The 18,105-nt window shown below is 45.4% G+C and overlaps 1 long non-coding RNA gene and 1 other non-coding gene across 2 annotated transcripts; both read right to left on the bottom strand.

Moving 5' to 3' along the window:
- Positions 1-1,057: 1,057 nt before the first annotated feature.
- Positions 1,058-4,046, bottom strand: LOC149371684 (uncharacterized). Its single transcript, XR_016286908.1, has 3 exons — positions 3,411-4,046; positions 3,227-3,343; positions 1,058-1,809 (listed from the first exon to the last, which is right to left on the bottom strand). It is a non-coding gene; the product is annotated as an uncharacterized LOC149371684 (long non-coding RNA).
- Positions 4,047-17,633: 13,587 nt separating this feature from the next.
- TRNAN-GUU (transfer RNA asparagine (anticodon GUU)) lies at positions 17,634-17,707 on the bottom strand. The gene has a single exon. It is a non-coding gene; the product is annotated as a tRNA-Asn (tRNA).
- Between the last annotated feature and the right edge of the window lie 398 nt (positions 17,708-18,105).

The raw sequence follows: 18,105 nt of genomic DNA, 5'->3' as shown, positions 1-18,105 counted from the left end.
GCGCCCTCCTTCGTGGCGCCCACCACTTCTCCCTTCTGAACTCCTGGTGCCAATTCATGGGCTGTTCTCTTTAGAGGGCAGTGGCTTAGGTTCGACATGGAAACTTCCTCATTCGCTCCGAGGCCCGACTGACTTTTATTTAACGTCTCAAAACTGCTGACTTTCGTGTTCTTGACCAAAGATAAAGTAACGTAAACGAAGAACTACAGGATCAATTTGCATAGCATAACATTTATGGCACAAAAGATATGAGGCTTTCTAGCAACCGTCGCAAAACGTAAATGAAAGCTGTTCGCACTTACGGGCACTACACAAGAAGCTGTGCAGAATCGCTCACTTATGCGCTTTCTTTATTTAATGATTTACGCAGAATATCCCGATGAAAGGTAAAACGTTAACGGCATCGCAATGGGTTGACATCAGAAAATAGCAGCTTAGTTGATGACTGGACGGCAGGCTTGCCGTCCCAGTTAGCTTAGTTGGTACAGCGACTGCTCCGGTGAAGCGGTGGTCCCGGTTCCGAACCCCGGACCAGGACGAATTTTTCTTTATCTACGAAGTTTCTGAGAAAGCTGTAAAGCTTTCCTTTGCAGCGGTAAGGCTGCGCTTGCGTGGATGCGAATGAGTAATTACTCCCTTATTGTAATTCTACTCCCATTTTGGGGGATTCCTCTAAATATTTGACCAGCAGCTGTAATATATTATTAGCAGTTTTGTTCTATAATATTGTCACGTAGTGGTGACTGCAGTCCGGCACTGCAAACCGAAAAACACCCGGATAGGAGTAAATGGCTCATCGCGTAGCGCACTCCCGAAAAGGGGTTTTTATACTCCTCAGAATAGGAGTATATCGTCTACTCCTCTGCTTGAAGGGATACTTTCGGAGTGCTAGAAGGAGTAAAGTGTTACCGCTCTGCCGACGGGAGTTTATTTAGGAGTAAAGTTGTGATCACAAAGGAGTTAGCATGGCAACTAATAGAAGTATTATATACTCCTTTGCAGCTACTTTTATAGTACATTTCAGGAGTACGTGCCTGTTCCTGTTAAGTAGTTTTGACAGGAAATTTTTGGAGAAATTTTTCTTACTATAGGGTTACATTTATGATTCCCAGATGAGTATATTACTTCACTTGATGCGGAAGCCGATTTGAAATAAAGTATTCGTATGGAAGGCTCATTTTAGAGCTTGATATTCCAGGATAAATGCGTCGATGAACTTACAGTGATTTATTTCAAACAATATTTTATTGGGTACAAAACATTTGAGACATGTGTTCGGCAGCTTGCTTTCGACGGTTACAGAGAACCAACGTCTTGGCCCCTGTAGAAAAGAAGAGTGCCTTAACCCACGCTTTCTTTGGGTACATAATTTAAATACACAAAGGAATGAAAATAGAGATGCCACACTTGAAAGCAAGGAGGGAACCTTGAAATGCTTCGCTGTCAACATACAGGCTCCTTCTGAAAGAAAGATTAGAAAAACAAATGCATCAGTGGAATTGCACCTCTAAGCTTGAAGTATGACGTGCTTCAAGTGTAGAAGTCAACGTCCCAAAGCCGTTCAGAGTGCACTTTTCAATAAAGTAGGTATTATTGAAGTTTAAACGTTTTTCATGACAAAAGATTAGCTAGCAGAACATAGTAGGTAATCAACTAGCTAATACATACCTGTACCCTGTCGGATGACAGCGGCTAAACGCGGTTTTCAGGGAATCACAAATTCCAGAGAGCCGCTTTCGTAAACGTTAAGGCAATACGGCGAATGGGAAGCAGCATCGATAGGGAACATTTTTTCCGCAAAGCATAAAACTGAAAAAAAAAAAAATAAAATGGTCTTACTGAGGCACTTGCGCATTCGCGCTGCCTTTGGCTGCGTTCCTGCACCGAAAGAGGCCTCGAGATATAATTTTTTTTTACTTGTCAGAGGTTCCTCATGCTTTTCAGGCACCATATCAGAACCAATTACTGAAATCAAAACATGCAAACAAAAGACAGCGCTTTGCATACACGCAGCGGAAGCTTACATGCAATTTCCTTGATGGGAGAGCCCGCAGCTACGCATTTTCAGGACGTCCTCATTCTGTGTATAGGCCAAAGGCAGGGCAAGGGTGACTGACATAGCAGGCATTGTTAGGAATAGAAAGCTACCACCAGACCCACCCTCCCGCCGCCACCTGTCTTCTGTTAAGCTTTGCCGTCACATTCGTGGCCAGGGTTCAAAAGAAAACATTCTACACAGGTCTATGGCTGGGAAAGGAATATACTTTCGGGAAAGAACGCCAACCAGAAAAAAGAAAACATGTTTGGGAATCTTCTTGGTTCTTTCAGCAGGTGTGACTGCGAGTGAGTCACAGCTTGCCTTTTCTAAGCCTTCGGTTAGTCATCCGCCGGGTCACTGATCGTAGACAGTTGATGCAAGGATAGTTCCCTCGAAGTCAGTCTTGTCAACCCGCGCTTCCTTCCTTGTTCATTTGTTTGGCATCCGCTTTGTGCTGCTTCAGTTTTTCTGGGAAATGCTTGCTTTCGCCAATGTACTATGTCCAGCACGAGCAGGGGATCTCGTACACTGGCGTAAGCTTTATTCTTTTTCTTTCGCTGCCTTCCTGGGATCAGCAGTCTGAACCGGAACGCTTGCCTCCACGAGTTTCACATAATGGAATGTGTTCGGAAACTGCACGCGAAGTGGAAACTTCTTTTAACATTTTTCAAATGCGAAGAGCTTACAAGATACCACATTTTGGAACTAGACGCCTAACCATCCAGAAAAGGCAGCGTTCAGTATGGTTGAAACCTCATGTCCGCTGCCGAAAATCGCTGCAACGTTAAGATGCCACCAACTCGGAAAATGTAACAGTTTAGCTAATCTCCGTGAGCGCTAAGGCGTCGCCATGTCCTGTGCTATGACTGAAAAGAATAAAATCGCTTGCATTGTTTGCATAACAAGGCCCTCATAAAACACAGGAAAGGAAGCAACCGATTAGGGCACGGTTCTCAGCACTGTTCGTAATAACGTGACAAAAATTCACAGACCCCAATGCTGTGCATTTTCACCTGTCATTGCCTGTACAGCTTTTCCATATTCATGGGGCGTGAACGCATGAAGAAAATTTGGTCCCTAGAAGAACTGACCGTACTTCCAGCTGTACATGTTAGCGTAACAGCCACGACTGCAGTGCCACACTCTTTTTTTCAGCCGCATGCAACAACAAATTTCTCAGATACTTACTTCATGCCTGCTGTGTGAGTTGGCTCCACCGGACCACAATGAAGCCTTTGCTGTTTTGCTGTTCTCGTTAAGCCTTTCATCTCGGCGCACCCGTGGTTCACAGCAAGTCTACGCACACTGAAAAGGGAGCGGCGTTAAGTGCATGCGCGTCTATGGCATCAAAGGAGAGTTTAATACTGCTTACCAGAACACACGACGATGATAATCCGGTCTTTAGTATTCTTGCAATACAGCGAAAGAACGAGGGGCCGACGATGTCGAGAAAACTGGTGCGTCACACACACATCGCCATGTCGGCGCGGCGAAACGACAGCAGCCAACACTTGTATGCTGCGTAGACAATGAATGACTAGCCGCTGCTTCTGCACATATTGCTGGCTTGAGTGAGACGTTCATTGCAGCTCGTTGCTGCTAAGGTCGATGATGTCCAGTCTTACGTCACGACAAGAGCGCGCAAAGGAGCGGGTGGCAAACTGGCGGCTTCGGGGAGGTCGACGCGTCACACACCGCCATGTTGGCTCGGCTGAGCTCGGCTGGCTAAGCCTCTCGCAGACTGCCGTCGCAGGCGATGCAACACCAAGCGTTCTCCGAATACACTGGGGGCTTCACAGGCACTGTCTGTGGCGCACATTGGGGCGCGAGGTTGCGGCGATCCGGTGTCTTGTAACATGACAAACGTGCGTGAAGCAGCAAAAGCACAGGCGAGCAGGCAGCGACGACAGAGCCGGCGTCGTCACCTGCAAGTGCAGCGAACCGGCAGCTGCCACTAGGCGGCGGGCAGACACTAAGGAGTGCATAAAGGGCCTGAAGGAGTATTGAAGCCGACGTACTCCTTCTTGTAAAAGTAGTAAAATCATGTAAATGCTTTATTTTACTCCTCGATTTCGCGACGGCAGTAAAAAAGGAGGATTTCCTCTTTTTTACTACTTAAAGTCGATTGCGCAATTTTCAATAAGGAGTTTAAAAGCGGACACTGGCCATTTATATTCCTATTTGGGCTTATTTGTGTTTACAGTGGGCGAATCGGCTCCGTCCGGATGCGATCCATCGAGATAATTCTAGGCGCGTCTTGCGTCACAAACGAAGCGATAAAGCGGCGTGCCGGCAGCCTTCAAGCATGAACAAATAAACACAACAAACAAACGCTACAAATATTCGCGGCAATATTCAGAGAGAGTTATGTTTTGTAATGCGCTTGCTTGAATACGCGCCACGCTTTAAGCTACCTTTACTGTTTGCAGCCCAAGTATCAGCCTTTAATACGAGAGTAACTATAACTCTAATGTGGTGGTTGTGTTCTAGTTCTTTCCTGTTCCATCTTTTCGGCGAAGTTGCGTTTTTCTCGACTGTCACTGAAAAATTATTCAATGAAGTCAGGTCAATCTCAGAATTTTGCAGGCGTGTTGAAGTTTCGGGATTTCTAACAAAGATCATCTTAAATATTCCTGCTTGCATGGCTCCACATACATGTAAATGTCAAACTAGTATCATACACAAAAGTTTTTCTCAAAAAAGGCCTGAGTATCATTAAAAAGACGCTGACAGCTCTTCTAGGCAAGACGTGTGTTAAGAGGGACTTGGCTGCAAAACACTTTACAGCACGTCTCTCAGAATGTGCCTGAAGACATGAGCAGTAGACTTGAAAGTTCTGCCGTTTTAAAGAAAAGAAATGTGGAAATTCAAGGTCCACGCATGAATGCAGGTGTTCATGAAAAATTCTTCCCTTGCGTAATTTTCATTTCGTAAGTTCCGGCTAAACACGTTAGGTGCCTACGAAACAGATAAATGGTTATTCAGGGCAAACTATATAAAGATAAATATATCGTGAACCCAGTTTTGCTGATGGCGTGGTAGTATTTTTCTTTCTTTTTTTCGGTACACAGACAAACTCTTGTAGCGAGAAGAATTTGAATTTACGCGCCATAAGTATTCGTACAACGCAAAAGTTCGCAAGCCGCATAAACATGACTTGCTTCAACGCCATCAATCACGTCGTTACACGTATATTTATATACCGCGCTAAAGGCAGGCGCAAATTATCGCAGTCTGAGGGGCTACAGGCATCGCTGTATTAGTTCGAAGAAGTAAACAGAACCATGCCACGAAGGACGTCCGTTAAAAAACTAAAAACCCGATAAGTGGCGAGAAGCGCCGATAAAACCAAGTCATAGCGGGACGCGTGTCAAATCTCGGGAACCTCGGCCATTACCACCGAAGGCAGCCATCGAGGCGGGCGTCAAGTTGACGAAGTGATGCCATCTACAAACTTTTTCCTTTTTATCCCCTTTTTCCTTTCGTTCGCGCGACGACGGCGGCGGTGAAATTGACGGCGCCGGACCAACTGCTTTTGGTGCTCGTCGTATTGAACGACCGGCCGTAAAATGAGGACATTACACCGCTGTGGCGGTGATGTCGACGGCCGAACACCGACCGAGTTCCTGCCGCGCCGCACCCGGGTAGTGGACCTGCTTTTCCACAACACAAGTTCGTCGTGAAGAGAAGTAATCTTTACGAGTACCAACCACGCCTGTGGGGCGGCGAGAGCGCGCGCGACTCTGTCTACCGAGGTTGTTAATCATGCGTATTTTCATCGCCTGCACTTTATTCTTATTTCTTTTTTTTATTGGGAACAGAGCGAAAGCGAGCTCCTTCGCATGAAAAGTACTCTCGCAAGAACCCGTCCCTGCCGTGAAGGTCGATGCGGTATATTGATTTTCAATTACGATTTTACTGACTGAGCGCTTGATGCGTCGAAGAAGCGCCAAGTGGATATCGGAGCCGATGCGCTTAGCTGACGACATTTTCCAGCACTGAGCAGGGGTTCCGGTGGTCGCTACCAAAGGTTTGAGTTGTGCGCTGTTATTTCCGTTCTCTTTTTGTCCTTATTTTGTCATCTAAGCTCATGCTACTGAGTGCAGTCAAGCACGCATGGTGACTGTTTGCAGCATTAAAGCCATGCGTAAGCGCGATTATTAATCAGTTTCGTCACGAAGTTGCAACGCGCGATCAAAAAGCTGTAATCTAAACTTTACCTTCATAATACCGAACGAAAACTGTAATATTTTGAACAGCGATAACTCTACCACTAGTGCTCACGCCGCCACTAAATGCTACAGGGAGCTTAACAACGTATCATCTGCTTGCTAAAATAGATGTGAACAACCATACGTCAGAAAGACACACGCGGCCCAAGGAGAGAAACCCAGGACACGAACTTTTCGTCGGTGTATATTGGATAAATTGGCACTGAAGAAGAAAACGTTAAAGTGCGCATAACTAGCACACTAGGTGAGTGGAAACCTCAACCAAGCTTTCAGATACGTGGCTGTGGTGTCCACCTGAAAAGCACTGCTTTCACACAGTATTGCGTTCTTAGCAATGCTGGACCGCCAGCCAATTTTGGGCTATGAATGCTTAGATGAATTGCCCACAAGCCCGAACTGTTGTGCTGCTGAGTGCAAAAAAACGTTCTAAAACTGCTCCGAAAAACCAAATATATTTAGCCGGTGGAATTTTGAAAACAAATTCAGGAGCACCTTAGTACCTAAGCAAGGAACGGTCACGCAGCGTGTTTTAAAAAATCTACACGCAGAATGAATAACCGCCGCAGCACGTTTAAAAAAACGCAGGTCGTAAAAGCAGCAAATAATGAGCGAACTCGGACACTATCGACGCCGAGGGCTCACTCGCGCTTGCTGATTAGACTGCTTATTGGAAACAAAAGGAATGAGGGGAAAAAAGAATTGAAATCTGAAGGCCGGAATTGAAATCTGTAAAAGGACGGGAAAGGTAGCAGACCGGGTGCATCTAATAACAAGGATGCGGCAGTGACTATTTACTTGATAGTGCCAACGATTTGACACTTGTGATTGGGTGTTGATTATCGCGTATCGCTCTCAGCGTGCTGTCCCGTCGGATTCTTGTGTCGCTGTCCTTGTGCTTTCCACGCTAGTTGCAATGTCGCAGTCACTAACGTTCTCATGAGGACACGAGTACATTTGGAAAACTGGCAGAAGCGTTAATATCAGGCTAGAAGAACGTCACCACAGTGTCAAGGCGATCAACCTGGGTTCACCTCAGAGTTCACTGCCGTCTATGCGGAGCAAAATATAAGCGACGAAACAGTTCTAAGCCACACATGCCTTTGTTCTGACAAAGTCACGCTATCGATCGTCACAATGGCCAACGGGTTAGAGAATTTAACGAGCCAATCAATATTGAAAGTGCGGGAAACCAGTGTGTGAGCTTGGTATTACTCGAACTATTAAGAAAAGAGCTCGCGTTTTCAGCTGGTTTATCAATGGGCAAAAAGTTGAGCAGTTGCACTCTTGTGGCAGTCATTCATATGGTTTGTTTTTATTTGATTCTGGTGCTGTGCTTCCTGTGTGTATGTAGTGTGGCAACAGCTAAAAATAAAGTAGTAGGAGATGAGAGCTCGTGTCATGTCTGGGTCTTGTTCCGTCCTTTTTTTTCGTGCTGTTTAGCAGCTGTGATGAAATGTCACTCGCGCACTTTCGTACAAATAGGTTAAACGAGGCCTTAAAGCGGTATGCATGTCCGAATATCCAAAAGCATGCAAGAAGTCTACAATTTCTATGTTCGGGTAGTGTATTCTGCAGAGAAGTTCTGAAGATGGTGTTGCACGGCGAAGGGATGAATACTTGGCCCTGGGACTTCATGGTTGCAGTTACGTCTTTAGAAGTATAGCACCGGCGCCACCCACATTTCAGGAGGGAATAATTTAGGACAAGCTGGTTGTTCATATTCGAGAACGAAACATAGTGCTGAAACAATGACGGTGCTAGAGACGAAGCATGAAGGACAAGCGTGCGAATTATTGATTGGCTGTAGTACACCATGCTTTCCAGCTTCCTATTGTTGGCTTCGTAATGACTTTGTCCTGTGCCCTCCATCTACAGTGACCGAGTGGGCGTACCACGCCGTACAGGTGGGAAGCATTCGCCTGCCACCAGGTTAACCCCACCTGTAGCTTACAGCGTCTATACTCAACTCAATGTTCCCAGCCGCTCAGTCGGTTTACTCTCCAATAGCTTCCGACAATATTTATTGAATCAAAATATCGTTGGTTTAGTTGGTTTGTTTATGGGGTTTTAACGTCCCAAAGCGACTAAGGCTACGAGAGACGCCGTAGTGGAGGGCTCCGGAAATTTCGACCACCTGGGGTTCTTTAACGTGCACTGACATCGCACAGTACACGGGCCTCGAATTTCTTCTCTCAAGAAGTTCAACCGCCGCGGCCGGGATCGAACCCGCGTCTTTCGGGTCAGCAGCCGAGCACCATAACCACTGAGCCACCGCGGCGGCTTTCAAAATATCGTACTATTCTTATATCCCGTGAGTGCGTCCATGAAGCGGTCGTTTAAAATTGCGCGATCTGCCACTCGCTGAAATTAGACATCGATATCTATTGCCCTACAATGTGTGCAAGGCACTTGTTTTGCGCTTGCGAGTATCATTCGTTTGACGGAACGCTTCAGTATATTACGATCGCGTGACGACGTATGACACCAATTCTCCCGCTCCTATTATTTAACTTCCTCAGCATCGTTTTCTTCTGGAAGAGAGCTCTATCAAATGTGCGACACAATGCAGCAATAGGAACGAGTTTCCTAACCTTCAAACAAGTGATGGAACCCGCCATGAATCAGCCGGAACCAGGTTGCCAGGTACGGCAGCCAGACATGGCAATCGGAACAGCCGTGGTTGGACTGCCGATGGCAACACCAGCCATAGGAATCATAGCTTCCAAACGCTAGAACCATCAGACGCAATCGTTCCAGAAAACCGTGAGTGTGCGGCCTTGGAACTTCAGCGCCATTTTTTTCCACTTTGCACAGGGGGCTATTTCTTATGAATGCCATTTTTTCCGGGAACATTTTTTCCAGATACACTTCTTCCGATGATATATTTGCTGACCTAGGAAGTTTCCCGTGCACTTAACCCAGGAAAAAGCACCGCGCGAGGTTTCTGTACCATGTTCTGACGGAAGGATGAGTTTACCTGTCATAAATAGGCGAAAAGAAAATTACTTTGGACCCGTCAAGCACACCGCTCGCCTGATATTTTTAGAGTCAAGAAGACGTGGATGCGCCATTTGTAAGTATCTGTGCCAGGCAAACAGATCGCAAACGAATAATCCCCAGCCCAGCTCTCCAGCCTCTGCATTTCATGAACATTTGTTATCGACTGTTCATTACACGCTTTACCAGCCTCTAGCTATTCTTCTGAGTCGAAAGCAAAAAACTAAACTAACAAGTTCTAATCCCATATTTTTCGGTGCCTAATTCCTGGCTCGCGTAAATGTTAGAGGAACGCTAACCAACTAGTGTAAAACCGAACTAGCGCTCTTTTGCGGGGCAGGGAAATTTACCCGGAAATGAGCGCCGAAAACAAAAACTTAAACCTGTCTTCAGGAAGGGGCCGGAACTACCACCGGGAAAATGTGCTACCTAGTTTGGAGCCCACGCACAAACAGGAAGAAACAAATAATGGGGCCAGACAAAGAGATAGCCCAGTCAGTCTGGCTGGGCCGCGAGCATAACATGAACACGCGCGTGTTGTGTGCCTACCGAATGGCAACCTCTTATCAGCGCACTGACGTGCCGTGCTAAGCCTTTCACGCCCCTCTCCACCGTGTTCCTTGCCCGCCATCACTCTCGTCTTCCTTTCTACTCTCCGTTCTGCACACAATCTTTCCTTCTCCTCCTCTCTTTTGGTCAGACTACCTAGTTCATCACGTCCTGCATGCCAGGCGAAACTGCTGCAACAACTGTTATTCAGCATGTACCTCTCCCATGGGAGAGTTAGTACTGACCGACAGAGAGCGAGAGAGAAGATTAAATGCTGAGTGGAGAAGAGTACATCCATGTGAAGGCATGTACGAGAAACCCTTTGCAGTCTATTGCGCACGTTTCCTTCTCAATCCTCGAGAGCGATTTCATTTTCGCTGTCGCGACCCCGCCAGTCGAGTTAATTTTTCAGGAGTGGCTTAAAATTAGATAGCGTCATGCTAAAAGTTGAGGTTGAGTGCGCAGGGGTTCCTGACAAATCTGCCGGTATCGGTCTTAATATGGGTTACCCTTGAGAGCGCCGCTCTTGCTTACTGCTGGAGAGATCAATAATTAAAAAAAAAGATAAAATGAAATGAGCCTTCGGTGAGGCCATTGCTGAAAAGGTATAATGGATTTTTTTTTTTTGCGTGTGTCTCTCAATCCGGCACTGAGGGGGAAGTGATCGGTTTGTAATGTACAGGTCGGGAAACTTTCCGCGACAAAAATGAGAAGTTCTGCTTGGATTACAAGGCTGCACTAAGCGAAAAAAAAAATAAAAGCAGATGAAAGCCTCCGTTGGAAAGGAGAACTGGAAAAACGAAATTTGTGTTATTGCTTCCAGGTGGCGTTGCCGTGAGTCTGGTGCTGCCACTGCTTGCGCTCTCGATACTTTGGCCTGCGTTTGACGTGTGTCGTGAGTGGCGTTGTTTCGGGCACTTCAGACTCATGATTCATAAGGCCAATTTCGGGTTCGGCTCCAGTTTCGGTCAAATCATTTTCTTTCTTCTCGGAGGAACAACAGTAAAATAAATAGTATTGGAGGCGCCGGCCGAAATATTGCGGAGTCTGCACCGAGAACAACTGGCTCGACAGGAGGACAGAATGATAAAGCGAGAGACAGGAAGTATAAACGTTGGAGGGAGTAAACACCTGCACACAGGACGAAAGATGTAGTTAAGCAAACAAACAAAAAAAAACTTTGTAGGAGCTGCAAGAGAGAAGGCAGAATTAACTGGTTTGCGGCGTGAACGAGAAAAAAAAAAATAAAGGAAACAGGAGGAAGCAACTGAACGGCCCGCTAGTGTTTGGGAACTGTCGGAAATATTGCCGCTTCCTTTTGTTTCCGACAAGGTAGACATTAAGTGAAACGCGAGCCGCCTGTGGATAAAAGAAATAAACAGCAGGAAAGGACGATACAGTTTCGATCCAAAGGCAGGTTGAAAATCAATATATTAGAGCCTGACGGTTTTTTCGCCTTCTTTCAAAGACTGCATTTCTGAGCATGTTTTTCTGATCCTTCAAATATGCTGATTTATACGTTACGTTGTGTAGGCTTCGATTAAAGATTTGGTTATGATATTAAAGCTTCGCAGCATACCGTTAGATGAAATCTGTGAAAATATTTGTGAACATTCTGAAAATATTTGAAGGAAACATCTTAAACACGAAGTGTAGGCTTGTAACAAGGTTTTAGCCACAACTGTTTTCATTTTCGCACTTAAAACAATGTTTGTGTCAAAAACAGCAGTTCATCAAAAGGGGTCCGCAAGTAATGCTAATAAGGGTGGCGTTAACGCGCCACTGCACAGCGTAGGAAACACTACTTTCCCATCAAGATGACCTACGCAAGGGCTCAACTTTTGGAGCTGTAAGTGCTTGAAGCTATGAGATGGACCATAAGGTAGCTTTGTATGTGTTAACTTATTCATCACAGTTGCTTAACCTCTTTGAAAAGCGGTCTCGCTTTTAAGCAAAAACGAGAATGCCTCATTGGTTAGACGCCAGCGGTTAGTGCAGCTAATTGCTTGCTCCATTCAAACGGAACCTACTGAGGCGTCACGAGCTGGATCGATGCAGTAGCCCTCAATGAAATTAGGTTTATTGTCATCGCATTATAGCCAATAAACCCAAATTAACCGTTTTGAAATCGCGAAGTAACACAGATCAAACCAAACCAGGATGTTGGTGTGTAGATCGGGCCGTATTTACTCAGTATTACTGTGTTCTTTGCCCTATTTAACAGCCTCATGTCTCATTTTCCTTTCTTCAAGAAGGTTTCAGCGGACCTGATGACGGAGTAATGCTGTGAGCTGTGCGCGAAAAAAATTGTGGTGATGATGATGATGATGGTAGTGATGCTGGTGGCGGTGGTAATGATGATTTTACTAGAACAAGGGCAGTTTTGACCAAAAAGACCAGTGGATATGATTTTCGTCTGGACGAAGTGGATTCGAGTGCAGATTTTTTTTTTCATCTCAAACCAGCCGAACACTAGGTCAGAGGACAGCTGGTGTGCTCATCGGAGGCAACACCTGTGAGAAAGTTGCTTAGAGCATGGACACCCGACGGAATGTCACCTGTATGGACAGCGAATTCATTCAAGAATCACGTGCCTTTTGACTTTTTACGACTATTATGACGGCTTTGAGCTATCTTTTACAAGTGGTATGACAGTGTATAATGGGACCACAGGATGTGCCTTCAACTACTTGCGGGGTACTGCGCCACTCACGCTGCGACGTTTGCTGTAAGTGAAGATATCAATTAGCTGATATGCGTTGAGGCGGGGAAGTGAGATTTGTCAAGTCGTGCAGCATGCACTAATGGCTGTGGCTTTCAGTTCGCAAAAGGCATGTGGGCTGAGAGCTCACAGCGCGCTCCGACAATGCACCATCGGGCCGAACTAAAACGCGAACACGCGTATGCAGTACTTTTCTAAGGTGCAGCCAAACAGACTTTATCAACCGGTTTAGGAATACATATTTTTCGTTGGCGCCATCAATCACGTGAACCACACAGGTTGTATACAAAATTTTAAAGTAGAAAGGTCACTTATCTCTGTTCATAGGCACTGTTGGTGCTTAATTCGGGTCTGACATGCAATCGACAATAATTCTCAGGCCGACACCTGAAATTTATCGAAACTCTGCAGGTACGAAGCCCTAAGTTACCTATTCCAGGCACATACCATGACACGTGACGCGCGCACAGATGCGTGCACACGCAGTAACCTCAAGGACAAGGCGACTAATTTTTAATGTCAAAAATTGAAATCTCGGAGACAATTTGCTCAATCTGTTTTCATTTTTGTGTATGCAGGTCACTAGTGAAAAACATTGAGGAATTTTTAATTTATCGTATTGTGATTCAGTGTTGGGTCTCTTAATAGTTTTCAATTTTTTGTGTTTGTGTGTGAAAACGCTACAATTTTCTAGTGTCATGACTTCTTAGCGGTCAAACAGATGCTTCCGCAGTAAACTAGGGAAAATAACGGAGGAAGCGGAATGAAGGAAGGTTATCCAGGAAGGCGTTCCTGTTGGCTATCCTGCGCTTGGTGAAGAGAATCGAGGGCGTGGGAGGAAAAGGGTGGGATGGGTTAGCAGATCAAGGAGGTAGGACAAGGAATTATGTACTTAATGATCAGAATGTGCTGCACAAGAAAGGGGGAATCACCATCATGAGTTCATGGTTTTGGTGAGGGTGTAAAATTCGCTCATCTGTCCATTGGTTTGCAGGTATGGTGGTTTTATCAGAATTTAATTCTCTAAATGGGGAACTCAAAACTTCGAAGACAAGCTTTCACCGGCGGTTTCGGCAGGGAACAGCGGCTAGATGTTATTAGTGTCTGTATCAGTGGGGCAGTGTGGATTCATAGCCGAAGACAAGTTGGACGTTGCTCAGTCAATCTGGAAAGTGTGCACAACAGTTGTTTTCTCACAGCGATATTAGAATCCTCGAGTTTTTGCCGAGACACTGAACGCAGCATAAACTATTTGTAGGCGCTTAGTTGCCGACTACGATCAACCTACGATAAACCTGATGTGCTGATTAAGCGTGTAACTGAGGAAAGCACAATTAGAATAAATTGTAATTAGGCCTGTGTATAACCTACGAGCGGCTACAAATGCTTTGGTAAATAAATGTGACCTGCTTCTGTGGTACACAGTACAGTCACCATTCTCCTTGCAAGGTGACGCAGTTAAGCTCATTAAGTGCACAATGCATATGTAACCAACTTTCTTGGAAACTGCAACACAATATAGCAATATCGCACTGTTGAACAATTCGCGAAAAGCAAAATTGGGATTGCTCACAGACGCAAAACAGGATAGAGTGATTGTTCGACAGGTCACGTGATAGTCTCAACAGGGAATCTTTGAGGCTTGACGCTCAGTTTCCAAAGTAAGTTTTTCTTTTAGGTCATGAAAGAAAAATGTAGATGTAATGCAATCTAGGCCTCGGTAACTTCTGGAATGTCTGAGTAGCACACAATGAAACTTGGTAAAACTGTGCAGAGCATATAGAACGCAAGTTTTTTGACAAAAAACAAGTTTAGGGAAAAAAAATAATCTTGAGTTTACCCCTAACTCGGTGGGCAGCATACAGCCCTGGATCTAACGTTTTGATTTTCTTTTCAGCATCAGCGTTTTAAGTTTGATTATGTTCGTTTTCTTTCCATCCTTTGTGCTCTGTGCCTCCGAAATATATCCTACTCCTGTCAACGAAAAAAATACATTATTGAGGTATTAAATTCATCGCGGGTATGCATTCACAGTACTCAACGTCTCAAACCATGCGGCAGAGTATTTCACTCATGGCAGCGTTTATTGTTTGAAATAAGAATAAAGCACAAATTCAATAAGAGCCGTGCACGAGGTGAGAGAGGATGAGCGGAGGACGAAAGGCTTTCATAAAAGCCTCCAACTGCTCCTTTTAAAATGAGGACAGTCCTCAGCAGGGTTGGTGAATACCATGTAAGTGAGAATAATAAAAAAAAACTGGAAAAAAGGGCTCGAAGCAAACCACAAATCACTGATACCTCAAAAAGTGTAAAAGAAAACGATGCGATGAAAATAAGAATAAAAGCCAGATCGCGGTGTAAAGCGGACGTAAAAGAATAATCGGCAGAGGACAGGAAGAAGATGGTGACGGCATTGCATAAGTTCTGACAAATTGCCCCCATTCCAAAGTCGCCCGCCCTTCTATTCAGCGAAGTTGGCGCGCGCGCTCAAGGCATTTATCAGGCTTAGGACGTAATTCGTTTACGTGCCCAACCCACAATGCCTGCTGGGACTCCTTTGGTCCCGGCATGCAGCCTCCTTCATCGCTGTCGCTCCTCTTTCCTTGTCTCACCGCTCGCCGGCTCGGCCGTCACTGCTCGTTCGCATTTCCCCACGATACCGTCGCCATTCGTCCCGCACATTCAGGAACTCTCGAATCTTATAATGCGCAGATAAAGCGAGGGTAGAAGAGACAGCTTGGACAGCGCCGGACAACGCCCTTTTTTGCGTTCTTTCGGGTTCTTTTTTCTCTATGTTCGCACATTGAATATAACCTAGCATGGGGAGAGAACTCTGCTTGTAAGTGCAAATTAGAAATATGCGGCAATTGAATATCCTTAGTGCTTAGTGTCGCGAAAAGGGTAATAAACGAGCATGAAAGAGAGTTGCGCGCTTTGTCATAAAACTTTAACAATGTTTCTTTCTTCTGAGAATTTCAGGCCTATAAAGATAAGCGTAACTGTTAGCAGTTACAAATATGCCGTAGCCAACAGCCACAGAAACCAAGGGCACAGGGGATTTGTTTTTTTTTTAATTTGCTTAAATATGCCGTAGGTTATTCAGACTTAATAAAAAGAACCTCCCAACTCAATAGCCAACAGGTTAGAGGCAATCCAGAGCAGGGCGGCGCAATTCATTTCAAGAAACTAAAACTACCACTCCAGCATCACTCAGATCAAAACCGGCCTTCCAATACAGTCTTGAGAGACACACCGTGACAATGCTCTCTTAACACCATTCCACAAGGATGTTCACCTCGATAAATAATGTCCGCTTCACCTTGACGTTCCACCTTTTGCACAATACATCAGCTTCAGAAGGATATAAGGCAGCATATTAGCTTTTTATTCATTGGTGCTTCCTCCAGCGATCGGATCATGGAATGATTTACCAGATAACATGGCTTCTCTGTCTCATCCGGATACGTTCCATCACCAACTCACCGCACATTCCAGTGAGCCCATCACTTAACATGCCTTCAGTCACATGTTTTAATGTTGTTTTTGTTTTTTTGCCGCCGTCAAGTGTCATTTTGATGCAATAATTGTAGTTACAATTTACTTTTATGCTTTGTATGTTTCTTCATATCTATTTGTCGTAATTTACTCCGCGTATCGTGTATTGTATTTTATCTCGTCTTGTTTGATTACACGCTGATAACATGAGCTACGAGCATCTCATACTATTTGATTGTTGTGATTTAACCTTCATTCCGTATCTGTTTTTCTTATTTCCCTATTGTTACGTTTATTACTGTGTTCGTTTTCCTTAGTTTACGTAATTTTGTTATGTGCTACATCCTTCTTTTCATATTTTTTGGCCTATTCTCCTAGAAATCGTTCAAAATGTGACGCCCTCTTACACATCGCCCGACTGGCCTGCCTGTAAGGTATTTAAATTAAATAAGGAATGGACACGCTCTGTAATGTTCGCGCTTCTCTGCAATAAAATTAGCAGGATGGCGCAGGGGGTAAGTCCGTATTTTACCCATTTTTACGCAATCCATACGTTGTTTTGATATATTTTTTATCTTACCTGTAGCGATAACAATCAGAAAATGAAAAGACCAGCGCTTCAAAGAAAAAAAAAGTAAACTCTTTGCCGTATTAATAATGGACGCACTTTCATGCTCTCGAACGCGTGGATGATGCAAGACCACGATATGAACTGACAAGTGCAAACAAAGAAAGCAATTCACAGCTCCCTTCTGTTGCGGCAAGGTGGGATAGCCCGCCAGCTGGCCTTGCTGTTCAAATACTCTGCGAGTAATTGGCCGAATACAGCACCTTTCCTGTTGATTTCGTGCCGATGTGTGCATTTAATTCACGCTTACAGGATTACCTCCTCACGGTACGCAGCAAGTATAATAGGTAGATCTACTAGTAAACAAATACCGTAACTCTTGCGGCGGGAACATCGCGTGAATAGAATCGATTCTGTGGGATGTCTTGGATTACTTATAAGGCGAAATCCTAGAGGCCGGTGTGCTGTGCAATGTCGGTGCACGTTAAACAACCCCAGGTGGTCGAAATTATTCCGGAGCCCATTACTACAGCTTCCCTCAATAGCCTTAGTTGCTTCGGGACGTTAAACCCCAATAAACCGAACCTTATAATCTCGGCTCATAAAAGTGCCGCAATACGCCGCGCAGTACATAGCATGCCATATATTTAATACAAGCTATATTTTATTCCACAACAAACCGTGGGTGCCCTTAACATTGGCCACGAAGAGCACAACAACTATTTCGCCGGTGTAAAATGCAATGAACGCTTAGAAGACAATGACGTATGCAAGGGTTGATTGACCGAAACTGCTTGCGCTTTGTTACTCTCACGTTTGCAGTTTTGTCACAGCAGCATTTTGGTAAAGATCTCGCATTTAATTGGCCCGGAACAATCTAGGTTGGTCAAATGTTTAGGGGAATCCCCCAAGGTGGAGTAGAGTTTGTAATAAGGGAGTAATTACTCATTGGCATCCACCCGAGCGCAGCCATACGGCTACAAAGGAAAGCTATACAGCTTCATCAGAAACTTCGTAGTTAAAGAAAAATTCGTCCTGGTCCGGGGTTCGAACCCGGGACCACCGCTACAACGGAGCAGTCGCTCTACCAATTGAGCTAACCAGGACGGCAAGCTTATGGTAGGGCGAGAGCGAATTGATCAATAACTCGAAGTGGGAACAGTGTTGGTCAAATGTTTAGGGGGATCCCCCAAGGTGGAGTAGAGTTTGTAATAAGGGAGTAGTTACTCATTGGCATCCACCCGAGCGCAGCCATACGGCTACAAAGGAAAGCTATACAGCTTAGAGCACTGCACGGGCCTGAATTTGAGGCCCGAGCCCGGCCCGGGCCCGTGACCTGAAGCCTGAGCCCGGCCCAGGCCCGCGGCTTCAAGCCCGGGCCCGGCCCAGGCCCGCTAAATTATCGCTCTAGTGAGCCCGGCCCGGCCCGTGAATCCCGGAGTGAAGCCCAGCCCGGGCCCGGCCCGGCCCGCTTCGCAGTACCGCTTGAGGTATACTGCTCACT

The sequence above is a fragment of the Amblyomma mixtum genome, chromosome 1 (assembly GCF_055824585.1).
Source record: "Amblyomma mixtum isolate Tamu chromosome 1, ASM5582458v1, whole genome shotgun sequence".
NCBI classification, from domain to species: domain Eukaryota; kingdom Metazoa; phylum Arthropoda; class Arachnida; order Ixodida; family Ixodidae; genus Amblyomma; species Amblyomma mixtum.
Note: the sequence above shows the minus strand (reverse complement) of the source record. Positions and strands in the feature narration are given on the sequence as shown.